Genomic DNA, 17,220 nt, shown 5'->3' on the forward strand with positions numbered 1-17,220 from the left:
TCATTGATAAAGCCAGAGCTCAGAATTCATAGTGATCATGCTCTACTGACAATCCCATAATAGCTAAAATAATCAGCAGCAACAGTTAACATTCAATATTTAAATGATCATTATTAGTCTTTGGAATCAGCGCCCACTGAATGAACTCACAGTTCTTCATCACTACTCATGGTTTGGGTATAAGTGAAAACTTCATATTTAAAAAAAAGGATGTATGGTAAATGGTTGGCTTCTGTGAGAGTAGAAAATAGAACAATTTAGGGGTGCTTGGAGGCTATTAATTATTTACCTCCCTCCCTCCCCCCAAGCCCCCCTTTTCTTCAAGAGAAAATTTACTGTTTGTGTAAGAACTTGAAAGCTGGTGTTTGACTTTTCAGCTTATGTTTCCAGACCTGGTTAATCCATGTTTGTTAATCCATACTTACAGCTGTGTACCCAAAAGTTAAAGTGGTAACCAGGCTTATAACATGTATGTACTATCAGTTTGTTTATCTGAGGCTTTTTAATTTGAATACAAATAGTATTTTTTCCATTTTGCAAACTAAGTTGTCTCTGTAACCTTAATGCTAAGAGCAGAGATAGTTTGCATACTGTGGAACATCAGAGTCATGAACTTGACTGGTCAACCACACACCTCATTTGGAACCGGAAGTACGCAGTCAGGCAGCAGCAGAGACAAAAAAACCAAAATTGTACAGTACTATGTTAAACCAACTGAAAAAAGGGAAGCTTAAAAAAAAGACAAGGTAAGGAAACTATTTTGATGCTTGTTGCCTTTAAGATAGTTAAAGGCAGCACTTTTCTTCTGCATAGTAAAGTTTCAAAGCTGTATTAAATCTATGTTCAGTTGTAAACTTTTGAAAGAAGAACCACAACATTTTGTTCTGAGTTACAAATGTAACTCCAGTTCCAAGGTGTTTGTAATGCTGAGGTTCTACTTTATTTCTAATGCCTGGTGCATCACTCTGCTGCACCCTAGCTCCACCCAAACCCGGTAAGCATCAGCTTGGCTCTTTGCAGGGCAGAACGAGAAGGGCGCTATGTAATCCACAGGCGGCTTGCATTTGTCCAAACAAACATTTGCCCAGAGTGGAGCAAAGGTGGAAGTTCCAGCTAAGGAGAAAGAGGAGGGTGTGGTGAGAACAAGGCTCATTTCCCAGCAGCAAAGTGGACTTTGGGCAGAGGATAAAGGGTTATGAGGCAGGGAGATCTGCAGAACTTTGAAGGGGAGGGCAGGGCAGTTGAAGCAGGAGTCCATTTAGAAATCTTTTTAATGGGTCTTACGCATATACAGTATGTAGCATCCTCTGACTGCTGCAATGTTAAGGGCTAGTCTGGCCAGGGACCAGCAGAGCTGGGGTGGGACCTAGCTTCTTGGAATAAAGCCAGCCAGGATTCCCCACAGAAAGCTGAGAGGGAGGAAAGACTTCTCATTACTACCACAGAGCTTCCTATGGGCTGATGTAAGCCCTGCTGCTACTGGAGGGAGGGAGCAGGGGAAAGGGAAAGATTACAGACTAATCAGGTTCCTGGACTGGGACTCCTGTACCACCCACCAGAGGGCGAGTGTGTGCATGCATCTGAGCCTAGGGGAGGGAGGGACCTTTATTCTCTTCTACACAGTGGTGGTGCAAGAGGACCAAGAGGTGTAAAGCTTCTTTCCACACACACACAAACTTTATCCAGATGAGTCAAGTGACATTAGTGGGCGCAGGAACGTTCAAAGAGCCTGCATTGAAACCACTGCCTATCCAGTTCCTGAAAAATCAGCACACGGATCATAGGCGCTAACTTCGTGGGTGCTTCAGGGCTGGAGCACCCATGGGGAAAAATTAGCGGGTGCTCTGCACCCACCAGCAGCCAAGCTCCCCTCCCCACCTCACCTCCTCTGCCTCGGCCCCTGAGTGGGCCGCGGCCCTGCTCCTCTGCCTTCCTCCCAGCGCTTGCTGCAGCCAAACAGCTGTTTAGCGGCGTAGCAAGCTCCAGGAGGGAGGTGGGAGGAGCGGGAACCTGGTGCACTCAGGGGAGGAGGCAGGGAAGAGGCGGGGCCAGGGTGGGGATTTGGGGAAGGAGTCAGACTAGGGACAGGGAGGGGGTGGAGTTGGGGCCAGGCCTTTGGGGAAGGGGTTGGAATGGGGATGGAGCAGGGGGCGGGGCTGGGATCGAGCACCCACCAGCACGAGTAGCAGTCGGCGCTTATGACGTGGATGAGTTTATTCTCAGACACTTCAGGAGCCAGCTCACAACTTGGGGTGACAAACTAAAACCAGACAAGACTAATGATGACAACCACAGTCCCATGAGCAGCACATGGCTGCTTAAACACCCCTCTTAAATCCATACTCAGCAAATTCAAACACTTTCCATGTCCTGTACTTAAGTTGAAATAGCCTTCGGAAGCACAGGGAGTCTAAAGCGAACATTGATGTGGCAATGGGAAAGAGTGGAAAAACCCATGCTGTAGCAGTTCACTGCGTCGCACTAAGAAGAAAGTCTTTGCACGTCAGTGAGTAAGTGAGCAATGGTGACTCTGGACTCTTACAAAGTTGTCTTTGGTGAGTTTGTTTGGACAAGAAGAGTTCACAATAATTCAGAGTGCACTAGCAAATATTAGGTAGTACTTTTTCTAAGAGTGCTAAGGTCGTCGCAGTTATTCATAAACTCACCACAGTGTTGTCTGTGCCATTAAATCTTTAGGAAGGGGGAGAATGGGGATTCTGTGGAATGAGACAGATCCTACCTACGCTGCATCAATGAAAGTCCCACCCCTATATTTGGATGGGTATGTTTCACAGCCATTACCACTTTCCTCCATCAGGGAGCAGTGAAACACAATTTTTGTACAATTCCCTCCTCTCCTGTTGGTTTCTTACATATTGTTTTTGGAAGGCTCCTCTCAGACACACAGACCCCATCTCTCTCTAGCCCTTACGCAGCCCCCCGGCCCATAGTATCTGATGATCTAACACCAACCCAGCAAGGGAGGGAGGTGCTATTCTCCCCCATTTGGCGGACAGACTAAGGCCCACCTCCAAAGATGATTTCAGTGAATGTTGGGACCCAAAATACCTTTGAGGATCTCAGCCTAACTACCTTGCCCAAGGTCGCACAGAGTCTGTAGCAGAAGAGGGACTTGAACCCAGCGCTCTGGAGTTCCAGCAGTGCCTGAACCACTGGACCATCTGTCCAGCCTAAAATGCCTTTAGCCTTGTCCCCTCTCAACAGCCTCAGGTCCCTCTGCGTTGCAGAAATGCCACCCCTAGAGTCTCTGCAGACTCTCAGCCACAGGACTTGAGCAGTTTCATGGCCTAATAGGTGTCTGGGTTTAGGGGGACAACTCAGTCTCTGGCAAGGAGAGTCTCTCACCCAGATAAATCTGACAAACAGAATGTTTACGCACTTACAGAGAGATGTGGGACTGGGACGAAACTGAAAGATGGGCAAGAAAAATGGATGTTGCCTCTCCTTCACCACAGATGTCCAGTTGTAGCCACCAATGATACTGCATAGAGAGAAGAGGGTTTGCTCTGGCCTGTTGCTGAAGGCCCAGTGCATTTCAAAATAACTTTGACAACCTTTAAATTCTAGGTGTGCAAGGGATGCACTCATGTCTTCGTTTTGCCATCTGCAGCACAATACACCAGTTCCGGGGTGAGTGAGAAAGGAGCGTAAATGTTATACCTGGGCTCAGGCCACAAGCTTCAGATACAAGTTTTACCCCCTTCCTCCCCCAGAAATGTGTGTGTGTGTGGGGGGGGGGGGGGGGTGATTGTATTTATGAGGTGTAGCAAAGCCCATGATAAATTGCCCCTGCTTTCCCCCCACCCACCCATGTGAGAAATTGGGAGTCAGGTCCAGGTCTGATTTTGATTCACCCTCCCCCATTTGAAGTTTGAGCCTGTCCACATGCCAGGGGCAGGTGGGTTGGTTCTGTTCGATCTCTAGTCAATGTTAAAAATGACTCAAATCCCTCTAGTGTTGCAGTCAGAGAACACAAGAAACATGTCAGTGCTGCCCTGGGGGGGTGGATTACCGACATTCACAAGAAAACTCCGTCCATCAATATAAGACACATCTCCACTACGGCACCCCAGTGACGTAGCTCTGCCTCTGGGGGTGGCCAAAGCACTGGAGGGGTTGTCAGGACTTTTCCCCAGCCCTGGCCACCTGACTGGAGTTGCTAGTTGAAAAGCAGAGATGCTGCTCAAGAGAAATTTGCAGCCAGACAGAGATGAGAAAAGCCAGACAGTGCCCATACTATTAGTCTTAGCATTTGTAGGGTTCCAGCTTCAGCTCCCCTCCAGGACAAAAGCCATGTGCACACTACACACTGCTGGACTTTGCTCATTTTAAAGAGCTGGCAGCAACCCTACAATAACAACACAGCAAACACGCACACAGTCTGGTTGTTGCAAGCAACCCTACAATAACAAACCCATGTTTGTGTGCCAGAGAGGGGAAGAATTTGGTTGAGACATTTTCCAGGGGTAATTAAAGCCAGCGAGAGGGAATGTTACCCAGAAATGAACATTCTCTTGACAGGGCCCTTTTGAAGGCAGTCGTCCTGGTTAAAAAGCTGCCCTAAGACATTCAAATTCACAAAATCAGCCGATCATTAGTGTGTGTGCTGTAATGAAGAGTTGTCTAAGCCAGCAAGACTTCAAAGGGTTCGGTTTGCTCCAAACCAGCAGCAGCAGCTGAAGCTTCAAAGCCCGGGCCCCAGTTCTGCATCCAGACCTGTTCCAGCCAAGTAGAAATGAACAACAAAATTACTTGAACTTCCGAACTCTGAGGCTGGCTCCTTTCAACCCCGCATTTTGCAATCCTGTCTGAGTGCCGTCCAGCTGAGCTGTGGGCGGGTGAGGGTAGCGCTCTGTGCACAGCTCCCAGAAAAACACTGCCTAACAACCAGCTAAGCCACCCACGCATCCTACCTCTCTGGAGGTCTTCAGTCCCTTTGAAAAAGGGGAAGGGCCCAAGGCCATGTTGCTATATGCCAGGAAAGGTCCCAAACGAGACCCTGCCAGCTCCGGAAGGGGCAAGGGCCAAGACACAGACTTCAAGACCCCAGCCAAGGACAGCATCAAAACAGTTTGGAAGCGGACCCCCGCCAACTGAGTTCCGAGTTACAGCCTGGTACCCTGTGTGCTTAGAGATGCTTTGTAGGTTAACCCGGAACAGACCTGGCTTCTCCTAGCCATGCAGCTTTGCAGTGTACAAGTCTTTAGGCTGCACTGCAAATGACCCTTTTGTATATTCTACTTCCTGGCCAACTCCCTACTGAGCCACTGCACAGCAGCTACCTCTAGTGGTGGTGTCCCCTCTGCTACACAATCCCCAGTGAGGCTTTTATAGACACAATCCACGTTCTTCTATCCCCCCTTTATCTGCTCCCTCAGGACGCGCACTCCCTTGCACAGAACAAACGTGACACTTCATGATTTCATCCACATCTCATTCTCAGCCTGTTTCTTTGCTATTTAGCTATAGGCAGACGCATGGCTAGTGCAGCAAACCTCAGAGCCCAGCCTCTGCAGTCTGGGTCTGTTCTCCTGGCCCAGAGCATAGGGATAGAAAAAGAAAAAGCCAATACAAAGAACTCATAGCAGCTTTTATTGCAGACCTTTCCCCTCCCACCCTATGGCAAGCCAGCTGCACCTGGGGGTGGCACTGCTAGCCCAGGGGTCATTGCTCAGCATCGCAATGTTACAAATATTTCACAAGTTCCACTTGCTAATGGAGAAGAGCTGGCTCCCAGCGCCGGGGTAGGGGTGCCAGCTGGTCCCCATCTGCGTCCCACAGCAAGGGGGGGAAGAAGTAGCTTGGATCACTCTGAACCAATGTTGTTAGCCCGGAGATTGCCTGGGTTTGCAGGGGAGACAGAGCTGAGCACTAGGGAGGCTGGAAAGAATTACAAGACATGAAAATAAAGCCCAGAAGAGAACTCCTGACATCTGGGCCCCGAGAGCGCCGCCTGCAGCCCTGGTGGTCAGTGGCTGGGAAAGGAGAGCTGGCCGTGAGAACACACAGTACCTTCCAAACTCAATTGACAGGCTTGTCCCCTGGACTCTGTGACAGGAGCGAGAGTGGCTGGCCAGGCATGGGCTGTTCGGTTGGTTTGTAAGCAATTTGCACAAAGCCTCTTCACCAAAACTCGCCAGAGAGGATCAGCTCGTTCTGGAGCAGAGTTAATCCTGTTCCGGGGCTCAATCCACCCCGGGCACCTTTCATGAGAGAGAGAGAGAGAGAAAGAGGGCAAGCACATAATGCCAAGACCGTAGGGCCTGATCTCATTGCATTTGTGGGCCCAGTGTGAACCCAGGTCACCAGGGGATGAAAGGAAACGAACAGACGTTTGTTACAGAGACTAGATTTCATGTTCGACTAACGAGCTCACGCTACAAACCTACCACCCCAGGGAGCGCTCTGATGATCAAGTTTCCAGCTCTGCCAACCTCAAAGAGTTAAAAATCATGAGTCAGGGCCCCGAAAAATCATGTGACTGGCTTAAAAGTCATGAGAATTTACAGAAATAATAAAAGTGGTGTTTTTGTATTTGGGCTTGGAGCCTTACGATTCACATTGTCAAGCTTTCCTCCATGCCCATATAGATGCTAGAAAGATACTTTACCAAAAAAAAAAAAAAAAAAAAAGGAAATCTGAGATGCTCATGTAATAGCATGACTCCAGGAGCAGGGGCTTTAAGGAAACCTTCCATAACCACAAGACTCAGCACTGCAACACTTCAGAAGAGGGGCTGAGAGCAGCACTGGCTAGCTGTCAGCCCAAAATATTTCCATCCATTCTATGCCTGCAGACAGATCAGCCAGGGAAAACCACGGCACACATTCCTCAGGCATGCACAGGAGTTACAGGAGCTGAACAGAGCAGGCATTTCTGAGCCCAAGAAAAAGAGATGCTGTAAGTTTTAGGCCCGGCATTTAGGAGGAGCACTGGGCAGGAGAATGGGCCCTCTCCCCTAGAATAAGTATAGACGGAACGATACACTCACCAGCTGGAAGATCAGGAGATACAGCAAGCAGCAGCAGTTTGTAAAACAGCCATTTTAGGGCTACAGCTGCTTGTCTGTGCCAAATTTAAAGGGACAGTCCCCAGAAAGGCATGATGGGAGAGAACATCCTATCTGGGCCAGTCTTAATAACGCCCCATGTACTGTGTCCCCAGAGAGTCCCATCTGATACCTGTGGCTGCAGCCCCTCCCCAGAAGTGTAATGGTGGGTAAAGGGAGCTCAGCCACTTCTCACCGGAGAGAGATGAATGATTAAGCAGGACCACAGCTAAGCAATGCTGAGCACCTTCAGTCCTGCAGAGATAGAACCCCCTTTGCACTCGCTGCTTCTCTCTGTTCAGTCCTGTTCCTTGGCACAGCCCCACTGATCCCTGGGGATCGCCTTGCTCTTGAATGGAGATGCTGCAGTGACACCATCTCCACCAAGTCCTGCTCCCCACAGGCCTGTAGCTACATGCCAAATGAATTCAGAGGGCAGGAGCATTCTCTGCCATCTTCTTCTGTGCTCAGTGGCCTTTACAGGGCCAGCAGTTTGTTATTCTTTAGACACCACGGTGATGAGTTCCCTGGAAAGACCTTAAATAGATTTGGGCTTATTGTGCATGGAGCTGGCTGTGGTCATTAGCCACAGCCCATGCCACTGTAAACATTTTCACATATGCTTCAGAAAGAAAAGATATTTCATCTTTCTTCCGCCAGGGCACCAGTGAACTCACAGCTCCTACCATTGAGAACCCAGGGCAGCCCTTCTCTTCCATTGTGCTGCTGGGTGGGGAGCAGCCTTTCTAAGAGCTTCCCTTTGATGTTCAATTCCTCCCCTGCAGCTCTGCAACATCCAAAGCTGTTTTCATAATTCCTAATGCCCAGACTTCAGCAAAAGGGCCCAGCAGGACTCGGGAGTGGTGTTTTTGCTGGAATGAGCCAGAGATGCAGGGAGCCGAGACTGTAACTGGAAAGGGCCCCTCTGTTCTGCTCACGGTCTTATGCATTGGTCCCTACCATCCCAGGAAAGGGGAAGCCAAGCGGTTGCTAAATGTGGGAGGAGCGAATTGAGTGAAAGTCTGTGCCATAAATGGGACTGTTTGGAATCCAAGATGTCACCAGAAATGAAATGATTATTCTTTGTGTTGTGGTAGCACCGAAGAACCACAGTCATGGACTGGAGTTCCATTGCGCTAAGCGCTGCTGAAACCTGTAACAAAGAAAGGTCCCTGCCCCAAAAATCATACGCTCTAAGAATAAGACAAGTGACATTAGGTGGATGCAGGCGGACAGACAGGGAGGACACACAGAGACACTACTGGTCAGCATGAGAAGCAGTGGTCACAGTACATCCCATTGTCAAGTTTTTTCTAAGCATCGCGGGAGAGGAGAGTTCAAGGAAGATTTGAAGGCTGATGATGTAGCTTTGCAGATGTTTGCAGGCTGCTCCTCCCACGCATGTAGGGCAGCATGGGAGAAAGCAGGAAGGTGATTGCTGGAAATGTTAACAAGTGGGTGATGAAGGCTGGGCCCATGGGCGGAGATGAGCTGGGAGTCGACACTGGGAGCGTATAGAGGTGATGGGTAGGGAAATGAAAGGGTGGGGTTTGGCCCGTGCTTGGCCTTCCCTTACTCTGCTCTCTGAATTGACTCTGATTGCAAGGTTAGCCATGCTCTACTTTCCAGAGTGATGCTGTCACTAGAAGCCCTGGATGGAGGTGAAGTGACACAACACTGGCTCTCTCTCTCAGGGGGATTGATGGGGATGTTACCTGTGGATCGAGCTGCCGTCAGCTGAGCTCCCCAATGAGAGCCACAATGGCTGCACAACAGTCTGGGCACAATTAACCTCCCTCCTCCCAGACTAACTGCTGCTTCCCATATGAATTATCATTATTAGCACCTATGTTTATTATCGTGGAGCCGAAGGACCGTCTGAGGCTCCCGCTGTGGAGATGGGGGGACCAGGGCACTGTGTGTGGTTCTAGGTTAGGTCGATTTGCCAGTAAGGCAGGATGTCATGCCCAACTAGCAAACTCCAGTGCCAGGGTCCAAGCAGGCGTGCCCGACTTTGGGCGCATATAGCCAGGAAATCCCCCTCGATAAGCAGGACGAAGCATTCAGCTCCACTACAGCAAAGCATCCTGCAGACATATCAATCTGCACTGATAGCAGGTAACTTATGACTCTTGTGACAATACCCAATAAAGCCTCTGAGACGAATAAAGCCACTGACACTGTTCAGAAGCCATTACTGTCCCTCTGCCTGTAATGCAGCAGCAGGGGGACAATCAGTCTGGACTGGACACATTATATGGATAGAAGAAATGTGTTCTGCTCAGGCCCCTTATTTAGGAAAACCTGAGCGGCAAACAAACTGGCAGATATGCAGCACCAGGATAGATGGACCCCAGCGCTCTGCCGAGCCGGCCAAGCCTCGTGTTTTAACACCTGAACATTCCAGCAGGGGAGTTGAGGTGATGCGAGCTCTGCACCCAGCAGCAGCCTCTTGGGGACTTCGGGCCTTGTACATGATGCTGCTTAGCATTATCCTCAACATCTGGGACAGATACTGAACTCAGTTACTCTGGGGCCAGCCTACCGGAGGCAATGGCTCTGGAGTAAGACCTCTGGGACGGAGATCAGTGTCTGACACAGTGTTGGACTAGCCCATGGGCTGGAAGTCCTTTTGCCACACTGACACTTGTAGTTAGTAAAAGTCTTTAATTTTCTTACGTAAATAAAAATCCACCAGACTCTTATTTGGGCAGCACTTTATCTAGGGCTTGGGATGTTCCTTGTGCTGCTAGACCTTTCTGGCCAGATCTGCCTCTTGTTTAAATCAGCCAACCTAAGCCTGCAAAGAGAGTGCTGAAAGGGCAATTATCTGGTCAAATTACCTTAAACTTTCGTAGCCAATGACTAAGTGCACTTAGGAAAGAATTGAGTTCAGAAGCTGGAGCAGACACAGATCTCAAATAGTAGTCTGGAGAACCTGCCTTTTCCCATTATCCTATATTAGATTGTAGAAGATATTCTCTTAAAATACATTTAAAGACTATCAGAGAGAACAGCTTTCAAGGGAACATTATCCAGTTGCAGGAAATTAAGGGCATTATCTGAGTAATTTTCTGCCTACTTCTTGCAGTAAAACTAGAAAAGCACCCAACAATCTGAAACTGAACTCCAAGCTCGTCAACATTCTTAAAATATTACAACCTGTCAGAATAATGTCTTCCTTGTTCCCGGCTGTGTGGCACAGATTGGACAATGCACTCTGGAGGCAGAGAGTCCAAACAGCCCGAGAGAATTGTACAGGCTTTGAAGGCAGTTGTAAAATAATTTCCTGTTTTTCGTTGTGCTAAAATGTGCTGCGTCCAGGGCCGGCTCCAGGCACCAGCCGAGCAAGCTGGTGCTTGGGGCGGCAGATTGAACGAGGCGGCATTCCGCCCAATCCTAAGGCGGCACAGCCGCTTTTTGTTTGTTTGTTTGTTTGTTTCGCTCCGGCCGCCCTGTAGGGGGCAGCGGCACGGAGGACGGGAGCACCCTGCAGCAAGCCCGGCAGGGTAGTCCTCGTCCTTCCCTCCCCACCGACCAGAGCAGAGCCCTCCCGGCAGGCGGCGCGCGGCGCGGCGGGAGGGGCCGCGTTGCAGCGCCCCTCTGTAGCCCTGGCCGCCCCCCTTCTCTCTCTCTCTCTCCCGCCCGCTCCCTCCCCCGCCCCCCCACTAGCCGGTCCCCCTGCACCCGCACTCCGGCGCACAGATCACTGTTTTTTTGTTGTTTTTTTTTGCTTTGCCGTTCTGGCCGCCCCGTTTTTTTTTTGGTTGGTTGGTTGGTTTTTTTGCTTGGGGCGGCCAAAAAGCCAGAGCCGGCCCTGGCTGCGTCTAAGCTGAAGATACAGTGAATAGTGATGGAATCTATTTAATCGACAGCTCTGAGTGCTAGCTAGTGATCAAGACCAAAATAAGACTTTGTTCCTGTCAGCCTTGCAGAACCAACACAGCTATGGGAGAGGGAGCTGGCTTGTGTACCAGCAGAATTTCTAACTAACTTCCAAACTGTTGGGTTATCTCTGCCCCGCATTGACACCCGTGCAATTTCATTGCCTGAGAAGCCTCTAGTTCTTGCGTGAGACATGAGAAAAATACCCAGCTTGACTCTCAGGTCCCTGGGGGAGCTTGCAGGGCTGGCAGGTAGGAGAAAAATAATTGGTTTACTTTTACATTGAGCAGATTTGTTCTGAACATGGAGGTCCACTAACTCTAGACTCCCACAGTGTCACTTTGGTAGAATCACTCTTTAGAGTACAACTGCACGTAAGGGACCTGGTTTTCAGAGCCGTTGAGCATGTTATGAGAGTGCTCCACATCTGAATATAGGTAAATAGCTAATGGATGAGGTACTATTATGAGCCAAGCTTGTTATGGGTTGAGTTAAAGCCCCAACTGAGATTGATAGGTGTGAACTCCCCCTTCAATTAACATGACTGTAAGCATAAACCCCCACCAAAAAGACAAAAGGTGTGTGTGAACCCACCCAGGGGCTTTTAGATGAGTCATGTTTTGGGTAGGGGTTTGGTTGGGAAGAGAGATCATATGAGACAAGAACAGGGAGGGAGGGAGGAGCAAAAAAGCCAAGCCGGAGCATAGTGGGATCCTGGATAAAAGATGGTACGGCAGCAGGCAGCTGTAGTTAGTAATATTGACACTATACGCCCAGAATTTAGGATTTTGTAGAAACCCAACACCAAGAGAAAGGTTGCCATGGAAACTAAAGAAAGAAAGAACATTCCCCTGTGGGTTTGCCACCCAACCACAGCAGCATCCTGGCAACTCCTGTATGATCAGAAAAAGAAGCTAGTGAGAGGCCGCAGACAAGACGTGATCGGACAAGGCGATTCCCATTGCCCAGTCTGACAGGCAGAGAGTAAACACGGAGTGGGAAGGGTAAAAAGGAAACGCGAGGTCTGAGGCAGGTAGGAGGTTTAATATTCAGTTATTAGCAACACAGGCAAGGAAACCTGTTTTTTACAGAGATAAGTTTTCATCGGCCAGTGGCCCTGGAAGACCCCACCCCATTAAGGAAACACATGTAGATTCGGACAGGTTTGTTTGTCAAATAAGAATAATCCTGAGCTCTTACCTAGCGCTTGTCACCAGCAGACCTCACAGCGCTGTACACAAGAGGTCGTTATCAATACCCCATTTTACAGACCGCGCTCAGTGCCCCTGCACTGAGCCTTTAAAGTGTCTCTCAGGAAGAGACCACACCAAAAACCTTCAGGGAGGAGAGGGTGCCATTTACTGAGGGCCCAGCACTTCCCACCATTGCTGGCTTTGAACAAATTTCCTTTCCTTCTGCTGAGGACCATTGGCACGTGGTGCGACACAGCACATTAGTGACCGGGGGTGAGCAGCTCCGCTTCCCTCCCGTCTCTGCTAAGGACCCCACCGCTTTGATCCTCCCTCTCACTTGGCTGCTGCTTGTGGAAAGCCAGGGATTCCTTCACATGGTCTCCCTTCTTCCCAGCCAAGAGAGAAAATCATGGCTTTTCAGTGATATTCATGCTCCTGCGGAGACAGTTCCAAAAGCCCCATTTATGCCTGTCTGGCTCTTCTCAGTTTTCTTGCTGTTTCAGTCCAGCAGAGGTGGCTGTTTCCCCTCGTCACTGACCCCTGGCCAGCCCTTTTAGCTCCTACCCTGCCACATGGGCTCTTCATTCACCCTGCACACGGTTGCTAGATAGTAGGAAAAACGTTCAGGCTGGTCCTGCTGACTGGCTGTGAGGATGCTTGGCTGGAAGGTCTCATACCTTCCAGCTTGCGCAAGGATGCTGCAGCAGATTCTTGCTTCCACATAACCTGCTCAGCCAGCCAAGAGTCAAAGTAGTGTTTCCATTTCTGGGAGGTCCCAGGGATGTGTATTGCAAGCCCTGACAGCTTAGCTGACAGGGTGGGCAAATGCTGGATCATTAGCAAAGAAATCCTTTCTCCCAAGTGTTCATCAGGCATTGGAGTAAAACAGGAGTTAACAAAAACAAAACAGAGTCTTAACTGTCTAGGGATTTATACATTTTATGCCTGGAAATCCATCCTGTCATGATTGGACTCTTGTGATGTCATCATCTCACTAATTCTCTAGGCACCACAGACTTTTCCAGGCTAGACACGACCTAACTTTCTAATGTAACAAAACATGCAGCCTTCCTCCTTCGGAGGCGCAAAGCCTTTTCTGGCATTGTTTACTTGTCAGAAAGTAGAACACCAGCCTCTTTTTTCCCTTTTGCAGGACATGGGGTAGCTGTGGGCCACCCTGGCACTAAGCCCTCAGAGGAGAGGAACTAGGCTGAACAGCCAGGATGGGGTTAGGAATCTGAGGTGTAAGGTATTCAAGCATGTGTGTGATGTGACCATGAGGTTAAGTGCTGGGCCCAGAACCTCCTGGTTCTGCCGGTACCGGCTTCTCCCTCGGCTCATGCCCAAACTGAGTTTATGCAGCCTGAGGGGATCCCGTTATTGGACAGACACAAGAAAAAAGAATGTCTACATTTTGGGTACATGACCCACTGAGAGAGAGAAGGAAACTAACTAAATAGAGCCCCAGAAATTATAAGATTTCATTCTGCAGCAATGGCAAATTAAGCTGTTCAGAAAGCCAAGCCAGTGTGTGCTTTGGCTCCAAGATAACTTTTCCAGCCTGTGAACTCTGGTGCCAAACACCTTCTGGCCTGCTCTTATTTTCAGAGATCCTGCTCCTTTCAGGGTTATCCTTCTCTAGGGGCATCCCTCATGTTATCAGTTCTCGTTTGGTTCGTCTTTGCTTTTCAGTGCAGGGGGAGAGAGGGGGAGAATAGGAACCAGAATTGGCAGCAAGCGAGGCCCTGCAAGTCTGTCCTGTGAATCCAAGCTGCAGGCAGGGAAGCCAGGCTGGCTTCTAAAGGAACTCGAACAAATTTACTGACCTCTGCTTTGAAGGGCAGAGGTACCCCATTATAGTCCAATCTCTATTGTTACTCAGCTTTCTGACCCACTTTTCTAAGCTCTTGGTGGGGGCATATTATAGTTTTGCACCAATAGATGGAAAGAGAGAATACTGCAGGATGAGGACATGGTAAAATGCCTCTTCTGGATTTCATCCCCAAATCCCAGAGCCAGATTCTGATCTCAGGCTTTTTCTTGGCTAGGAAGCATGGTCAAGTTCCGCTCCTGCCTAGGCTAGAACATGCTCAGCTAACATTAAGCTCGGGTGTTCTCCCAGAGCTACACTAGGAAAAGGGTCAAGTTTAGTCAGGGCTTAGCTAGCACTGTTAGCTAAGCCTGACCTAACCGTGACTCCTTAATCCTTGTCACGACAAAGCCTCGGTGTAAAGAGCTACCTGGCTTTACATCAGTGCAACCAAGACCAGAAGAAGCTGGCCCCAGAGTGTTTAAACACGGCCTCATCTCAATGCTGGGCCTGAGACAGGGCGATGCTGGAATGACAGATGCCCATGCAGAGAGCCCCTGATGCTCTGGAAAGCAAACGCTGCACAGCTTGTCTTTGGTTTCCTAGTTTATACTGTACACACACACATGCCCACACCTTGCGTTTTGCTCCGAAGGTGAAGCATCTATTTTGTTAGTCAAACTCTAAGCCACCCCTGCTATTTGTCGCTTTCTGTATGCTGCTGTTTCCCACAGTGAGCCATCAGTCCTGGAAGCTGGTTGCAGCTGGAGTGGCTGTCTGGTAATAACAGGGTTGTCTAGGCATGGGCTGTGACTTTAAGAAGCCTATTGTGGGTCTTGCATTGGGGGCCAGTCCCATCAGAGGCACAGTGATGCCCAGAACTCTGAGCCCTTCCCTTGGGAACGTGAGACTCCCATTTCTCTGACACACAAAGGCGCTGGGAAGCTGCCACTGGGCAACAACCTGCTGAGACAGTGATTACCAGAGAATTTTTGCAGCAGCTCTATTAGTCTCCCTCCGTCCCCCATCTCTTTCCCTCCCGGCTAGCTGGGTAGTGGTGTGGAGAAAGCGAAAGCTGTCTGGGAGAAGCTGGGACGGGCGGAGGCAGGAAGAATCTACTCGAGTTTGGTCTGTAAGGAAGGAGCTGGTTTGAGCAGAGAGGCGGAGGGGTGGGGGGGAATGCCAGTGACTGACACGCCAGACCCGGGAGGAGAGGGGTCTCAGACAAGTGGCTGGTCCAGGGAGTTGATAATGGAATTCTCCTTCTTGGCCACGGGTTACAACGCAGCCAAGTTCACTGACCAGAGGTAGTTACCATCCGCTGCCTGTTCAGCCCTCTTGGCTGAAATGAGCTGGGTCGGTCTCAGTCCTGTTCCTTGACATCCCCCTTCACACTTCGCAGTGGCTGGCAGGCTCTGCCGAGGATGCAGCCCGGGCCAAGCCATGAGCCTGAGCTCCCCTCTCACCCCTTGCAGCGGACACAGCGTTCACCGGGGAAGCTGCCACTCGTACCTGTCCCATATCTGTTCTGTCCTCCAGCCAGGCAGCCATTCGGGCCCTTCAGCGTTCCTGAATTCAAACAGCAACGCAAGGAGGTGGGTGGCTCTGTATGTCCATGAGCCCTTTGGGGTTAGTTTGCTTGTGTCACTATCTACAGAGACACATGCAATTGCCTATCATGCATTTGGGGGCCTCATCTTTCAGGCAAGATGACTCTCCCTCCCTCCACATACAACTCCACTACAGCAGCCCTTCTGCTGCTCAGCTGCATCCCCAGCAACAGGGCTCCTCCACTAGGCCACTGGGCATTATTTGCAATGATTCGCTGCGCGTTTGTTAGCCAGTGAAGTTCGCTCTAAATCAGCCCCATTGGTTTGCCTCAAGCCTCCATCCCCTCCTGGATGGGCAGTGAGGATAGTTATGGCTAGCTGCTCCTTTGCAGTGCGAGCCCTGCTTTGGCAGCTCTGTATAAAGCCGTGACTTTCCTGTGCTAATGGCCCTAGCCCGCGTGTTCTGGCTGCTGGGCGGGATGGGGAGGGGATGGATTTTATTGATGTTCTTGCTACAAGGTTGCGCATGATTAACTCAGTCTCTTAGCGACTTCATCATCATTCCCAGTGTGTTCATTAGTTATTAGTATGTAGATGGCCGTGTCAGAGCAGCTTCCAGCTGGGATCAACTCATGCAGACTCCTTGGCACTCACCGGAGAGATACTGCATACGGCCCATGAGGGCTTCAGCTCTCATCTGCGCCAGGGGAGCATGCAGGGGGCAAGCACCGTGCATCCGCTTGTATAGTACCAGGCTGCTAGCGCTGCTTCAGCTCGCCTGCACCCATGAGTGCACTGCATCTAGCCAGAGAGAACTGGGTTCGTGACACTGTGCTGGCCCTGCCTGCTCACAGCCATGCAAGCAGCAGGCAGAGCAGAGGGAGGGGACAATAGGCTGGTGTTGCCAACGTAAATACAGGCGAGTCTCATCTTACGCCGGGGTTAGTATATAGTCAAAATTACATTGAGTGTAATGGCGGGCGGAATCGCCCGCACTACAGTTACAGTATTTAAATTGTTATTTTTCTCTTTTTTTGTTTTTTTTTGTTTTGTTTTTGCCGACCACACAAAGCTGAATTCGTGCATATTAAATGCGCATAAGATGAGACTCGCCTGTATCACCATCTTGACTAATAGCCATTGATGGACCTATCCTACAGGATCTTATCTAATTCTCTTTTGATCCAACTTATATGTTTGGCCTTTCCAACATCCCCTGGCAACAGGTTCCACAGGTTGACTGTGTTCTGTGAAAAAATACTTCCTTTCATTTGTTTTAAGGCTGCTGCCTGTTAATTTCATTGGGTGTCCCCTGGTTCTTGTGTTATGTGAAGAGGTTAATAACACTTCCCTATTCACTTTCTCCACACCAGTCATGATTTTATAGTCCACTATCGTATCCCCCATTAGTCGTCTCTTTTCCAAGCTGAACAGTCCAAGTCTTTTAAATCTCTCACATATGGAAGCTGTTCCATACTGCGAATCATGTTTGTCATCCTTCTCTGTATCTTTTCCAATTCTAATACATCTTTGTTGAGATGGGGTGACGAGACCTGCATGCAGTATTCCAGGGGTGGGTGTACCATATCTTTATATAGTGGCATTGTGATATTTACGGTCTTGTTATCCATCCCTTTCCTGATACTTCCTCACATTCCAATACCATATTCTGGCCACATTCTGATACCCTCCCTCTTACTGAGTAGTACCTTA

This window comes from Trachemys scripta, chromosome 2 (assembly GCF_013100865.1).
Source record: "Trachemys scripta elegans isolate TJP31775 chromosome 2, CAS_Tse_1.0, whole genome shotgun sequence".
NCBI classification, from domain to species: Eukaryota; Metazoa; Chordata; order Testudines; family Emydidae; genus Trachemys; species Trachemys scripta.